Here is a 6,000-nt window from a genome sequence, read left to right as displayed (position 1 = left end):
AGTATATGAATGTTTGGTGGGGAATAGTCCTTTAAAATTTGTAATTTACCACATTTACCAACTTTAAAATAGGCTGTTTTTTCTTTTGCTGCAAAAAAGAAAAAAAAAAAAAACAACAAAAAACTAAGATCCCGATTTTGCAGGGCCGAGCTTTACACTCCTTTGAGGTGAGACAGACAAATGGGTACCTGTAAAACCATGAGGCAAGTGCTACAAAGCAAGAATGTGCTCAGACTGTAAGGAAACATCAGAGGCCTAATTCCACCTTAAAGGGCTGGAGAAGCTGTGCTCTGAATGACCAGGATGATTTAAGGGGTATTTACAAAACAGTGCAATCAATACTACTTAATGACTGACTCGGTGTAATGTGTGGCTGCAGAAGTTAAAAATCACTTGCTGGGCCAGGCGACGGTGGTGCACGCCTTTAATCCCAGCACTCGGGAGGCAGAGGCAGGAGGATCTCTGTGAGTTCAAGGCCAGCCTGGTCTACAAGAGCTAGTTCCAGGACAGACTTCAAAGCTAACAGAAAAGCTCTGTCTTGAAAAACCAAACCAAACCAAAAAAAGACTTGCTGGTTCTCAGCCAGACAGCCACTCAAAAGATTCCAAGGCCAATATTTTTTTTTCTTTCTTTCTTTTGTTCAGTAAACATTTCTTATGCCCTCACTCCATCCCAAGTGATGTGCAGAACCTGGGAATGCCAAGTACATAAGCAATATCCCCTGCCCTTGAGAAGGCACACTCTAATACTACATGGTAGAGGGCGATGACGATCCCGACTGTTCTAGAGAGAGGGTTTATCTCATCAATTTCTACTCATGATGGGAAATCATATATGTAAAATTAATAAAATAAAATGTTATCATTTTTACTTTGGCCTACTCTTAAACCCTGAACCCGAATCAGCAACTTTCTTTGGGAAACATGGTGGAGGTACATGCAAGCCAAGGTAAGAATGGGCTTCTGCCTTTGATATTGTCTCCGGCATCTCGGTCGTTAGAAGTTCAGCAGAAAGGAGACCCTTTATGAAGCAGTCAACGGAGACTCTCATTTCTGATTTTATCTTCTGCATTTTAAAAGACCTATTTATTTTTATATTTATTTTATGTGTTTGAGCCCGCATGTATGTAAGTGCAATGCCAGCAGGCGTTGTGCTTTCAGGGGCCAGAAGAGAGCAATGGTCCCCTGAAACTGGTCGCAAGCTACCATGTGGGTCCTGGAAACAAATTCCAGATCCTCTGCAAGAGCAGCAGTGCTCTTAACCACTGAGCCATCTCGCCAGCCCCTTGACTTTAGAGCGAAGAATGAAAGCGCAAACATTGCACAGGCCTCTTATTGCTTATTACTTAATCTACCTAGGGACTTCAAAGATGGGAAAATGTCTGAGGGGAAAATGATGGCTGCACCTGGTTTCTGCAAAGTTCCTTCTTCTATGATTTTCTAAAATTTGGAAAGAATGTCAGCCTTCTTTGCGGTTGGGCTTGGCCCAGGGCTTAGTAAGGAAGCATCTCAGATAACACTTGCTCCATTTCTTTGGTGTCTTTGTACAGTGAGACACTTGTCCCACTAACATGGCATCCTGCCTAGATCCTAGAAAGGACTTTTCTTCAGTGTTAGAACCTCAGGTGTGCTGCAAGCATTCTAGTTGACAAAACTCGGAGCCAGATATGGGGTAAAGAGCAGAGAGACAAATGAACAAGTCACACTCAACTCTTAACTTGCTAACTCCACAGCTGAAAAACGGGCTGAGCTTCTGTCCCCTTCTGCCTTATCCTCCTCTCTGCACCAAGTCATATCACTTCCTGTCTGTCGGTACAGACCTCCAGACCTCTAGGGTTAACTAGTGGCTAGATGTGCCCTCTGATCTCCAAGCAGACTTTGTTAGAGCACAAACAAAATATCACCACACAGGTGGATCTCAGAAGCTCTGTAGCTTCTTAGATAAAAGGTACCTTAGTTAAAAGGTAGATAACGTGTCCACCCATCTTAAAATGGTAGGAAAGTGTCCTTAAGGAGGCATAAGCTACAAGCAAGATCTTTTAAATCATGAATTTAAACATACAGACTAATGGGGTATGGTGGTACGTGTCTCTAAGCTCAGCACTCAGGAGGCAGAGGCAGACAGATTTCTGTGAGTTTTAGGCCATCCTGGTCTACAGAATAAGCGGGACAGCCAGGGCTAGACATAGAGAAATCCTGTCTTGAGAAGAAAAGAAAAAAGAAAAAGAAAAAGAAAATATTATAGGCTATATAGGATTTTGTAGCTATTTCATTGGTCTTGTGTTCTGTTTTTTAATTTGTTAAAAAGCCAAGTTTACAACATCTGACCTGGAAGGTAGAGTCCTGGCATGGCCTTGGCTAGGCAGGCCACCAGAGTAGGTAGCACAGCCTCCCTCACCTGGCCAGTGTTGACCAGACTGAATGATCAATTCTGACTTGTGACTTGGAATGATTGGATCATAGAGTCCTCTCTAGCCACAGAAGAAGCAAAGTTGTATGAATGAGTTGTTTTTCATCTTGGTCAGCATGAATCACAATGGCAAAATTGACTGTAGAAGGAAGGTCAACATTATTTTTTGAGGGGGTGAAATTTTTGGCTTCCTGATGCAGAAAGGAAGGATAAATGGAAGAGACTTGTAGTTGGACTGTAATTCCATCCACACGGAGCCAGGATGGAAGGAAAGAAAGGAACATTGAGTCTTGTGGAGGGTTCAGTTGGTATTCATGGTGTAAGGTAATGCACTTTGCTAACCTCATTTCAGCACAACTAAAGCAGCAGGGCGGGGGGAGTGTTGTATTTACAAAAATGTTCAGGTCACATGTGAAGAAGGGAGAGAAATACGAAACCATACAAGTAGACCAGCACTGGCAGGCTCATTCAGCAATGCATATAACTTTCCACATGGTCACATTTCATTTTATGTTATAGGCACCGGGAAGTAGGGATAGCACACTCATTTGTAAGCCCCAAACTGCTGCTGTGTCCTTTTGAGGCTTTCTGACTTAACCCCTGTAACACACATCTCTCATATATCAAGGGAATGATTACAAATATTCTGATACTGATCTGCTGGCCTATTTTAAGAAAATGTTTATATCTTTTTCAGGAATATGTCATCATCTTATTTGTTCTTTTTGAATAAAATACGGAGTAGTTTGCCACTTCATTCTTCCAGAACAATCTATGAACAGAGGGATTGAGCCTAGCATACTAGCCTGTCCTGACAACAGAGAAGCAGTGCATTAATTGGCTAGTGGCAGCTTGCATGAACCAGTTTTTTTGTTTGTTTGTTTTGTTTTGTTTGTTTTGTTTTTAACTTCTTGGATTTTTGAGACAGGGTCTTTCTGTGTAGTCCTGGCTGTCCTGGAACTTGCTTTAGAGACCAGGCTGGCCTTGAACTCACAGTAATTCACTTGCTTCTGCCTCTCTTGAGTGCTGGGATAAAAGGTATGTACCACTATTGCCCTGTTTGGGCAGTGTTTTTTTTTTTTTAAACCCTACAGTTCTTTATCACTTCCACAATAAGTTGGATAAGTTAATTTTATATTTCACACAATGATACCATACGGTAAACATGATGAAACTCTGGACAGAAGCTACAACAGGGATGAACCTCACAGACATAATGACGAATGAAAAATACCAGCCACATTCTTCATGATTAGCTTGACAGGAAATTCGGAAACAACTCGCTGGTGTTGGAATGGGGTGGCCTGCATTATAGTGGTGGGGTCAGTATGTGCTCACAGAAGGAGTAGTGACTGAAGCAGAATCTGGCGGACTTTCTGGAGGGCTAAGCATACTCTGTATCCTGATCCAGATGTGATGGTGGTCACGTGGGTGATTATACACTTGAAAATTCCTTGGCTCCCACTTGACTTACACTTCCTGAACAGCAAACATCAGCATCCACCATCATTATCACCATCATCACCACCTTCACAATTTATTTAAGACTCCAACAGTATCGTCATGCCCTAAGCTCAGCTCGCACAGAAAATTCCACTCTTCAATAAATCATTTGGAATAGAATTAAACTGTTATTTCGACGTTGCTTTTCTTTGTAATCTCCACTTAAACTCCAACAACCGATATCACAGAAAGTTAGGGCTTTTTTTTTTTTAAATGGCTAGTACACAGTACACAAATCCAGCCCTTGAGCCATTTTCTTTATAACCATTTTCTCAGTGTCTCCAAGTTGTTGTAGCTCTCCAGCACACAACGAACCAACACACACGGTTAGAGAGGGAGACTCTGGGGCCAAGACACTTCCTGTTTGGCCTGTCTGTTAGTTGCCCACTTTTCAAAGATGCATGTTTCTAATTAAGGCAAATGAGACGAATGGGTCACTGGTCTTCATTTCCAAAGGACAGCGTATAAGGAGCTAGGTAGAAACCTTGATTAATGGGCCACTTTAGACTTTGCCCTTCCTCTAGAGAGGATGCAGTGTGGTCTTTTCCTATGATCCAGCGTGTCAACTTGAAGCTCCCCACCCTCGCTCTTCCTCTTTCGTATTCCACAAGAACAACAAGGCTTTCAAATAAACTAAGCAGGGGACTGTTTGCATTATGGAGGAGCTCCCCCTTTTCCTCTGCCTAATAATCATCTGCGTAACATTGACATGGCTGGGGAATTTGGCCTAGTGTCTGGAGCTGAGAGGTGTTCTGGAACCCACGTTCCTGGGAAAACCTTCACAATGGGTGCTGGCATCCTTGCATTACTCAAGTCTCTCTTCTTGCAGCCTGGGAGCCTGTCAGGCACAAAAAGACCTTCGGAAAAAAATGTCTAAGAAGCCATTAAGAGGAGGAGAAAGGAGCCACAATGAAATCATATTGCATTTACGATTTAGAAAACTTCACTGTTTATATAGCACCGAGTAGAGGGTGAGAATAAGCTTAATATTAGCGTGAGCACTTGATGTAACAAAAGACTAGCTTACATTTTTTTACACATATGCAAAATGAAATGTTTAATCTGTAAAACTTGGTGTGAATTCTAGAGTAGAGGCTTGTTTTTATAGAAATTGGTGTATGTGGTGGACACCTTTGAAATGGTCATCCTATTTCTCATAAGCGCCTATCAAAAAATGCAGTGTATTTCCCATGGTTTGTATTTGGATAGGAAGATGTTTAGTTTCTTTGTTCAATAAAATGTATGAAGTCCTGTCTTGAATTGGGACTAGCTTTCCTTGCTGTTGGAGGTAATGGCTTACTATGTGAAAGCCATGCAGAAGCACCTTGTCATCTCACACATGCATGACTGCAGGATGGAACTGCCCGGCTGATTCCGGTCCTAGGAGCTCATCCATGGAAAGGTGAGCACTAATTGTTTTAAGCTACTATGTGTTGGCGGTTTTGTTATCCATCAAAGACGAACTGGCCACATTTGAGTGCTTTATGTAGGAAGTTCTACTGGTAAGAACTGTCAGTCACACAGATGGTAGCTTCTAGCACACCTTCCTGTGGATAATACTTGAGGAATATAGGATATACAAAGGAAGACTTGAGGAACTGGGCTTGAGTTTAACTGCATCTTTTATTGGCTGTGCAACCTGGGGCAACTGGCTTACCCTTTCTGAGCCATAGTTTTTCATGCATAGGGAGAATAGGCCTGCAATGCTGCCCTAACCCCTTACTACTCAGTCTCAGTTTAAGTTCACCAATACCGGAATGAGTCGTCAGAAAGGCTGAGCACCAGGTTTTACTCCCGTCATGTCGTATCCACTGAACCCCCAGAAGCACTGCTTTATGTTGTAACCACTGGACACCCCCCCCCCACCCCCCCCCCCCGCAACACTGCCTTACCACGCTGACATGGGCCCAAACCAACACATCTTCCAGACCCCTGGCCAGTCAAGTACCAGCTTTCTTTGGGATCTTTTGTGTCTTTTTAACCTTACAGGAAAAACTGATCTAGGACCGCGAATGTTTCTCTCTCACTCAGAACCCTTCTCAAGGCTCACTTAAAACTGAAGTCTTGTGTTTAGCTAGGGAGTGTTCA

This window comes from Myodes glareolus, chromosome 10, assembly GCF_982192425.1.
Source record: "Myodes glareolus chromosome 10, mMyoGla1.1, whole genome shotgun sequence".
In the NCBI taxonomy this organism is placed as follows: Eukaryota; Metazoa; Chordata; class Mammalia; order Rodentia; family Cricetidae; genus Myodes; species Myodes glareolus.
This window is presented reverse-complemented; position numbering follows the sequence as displayed.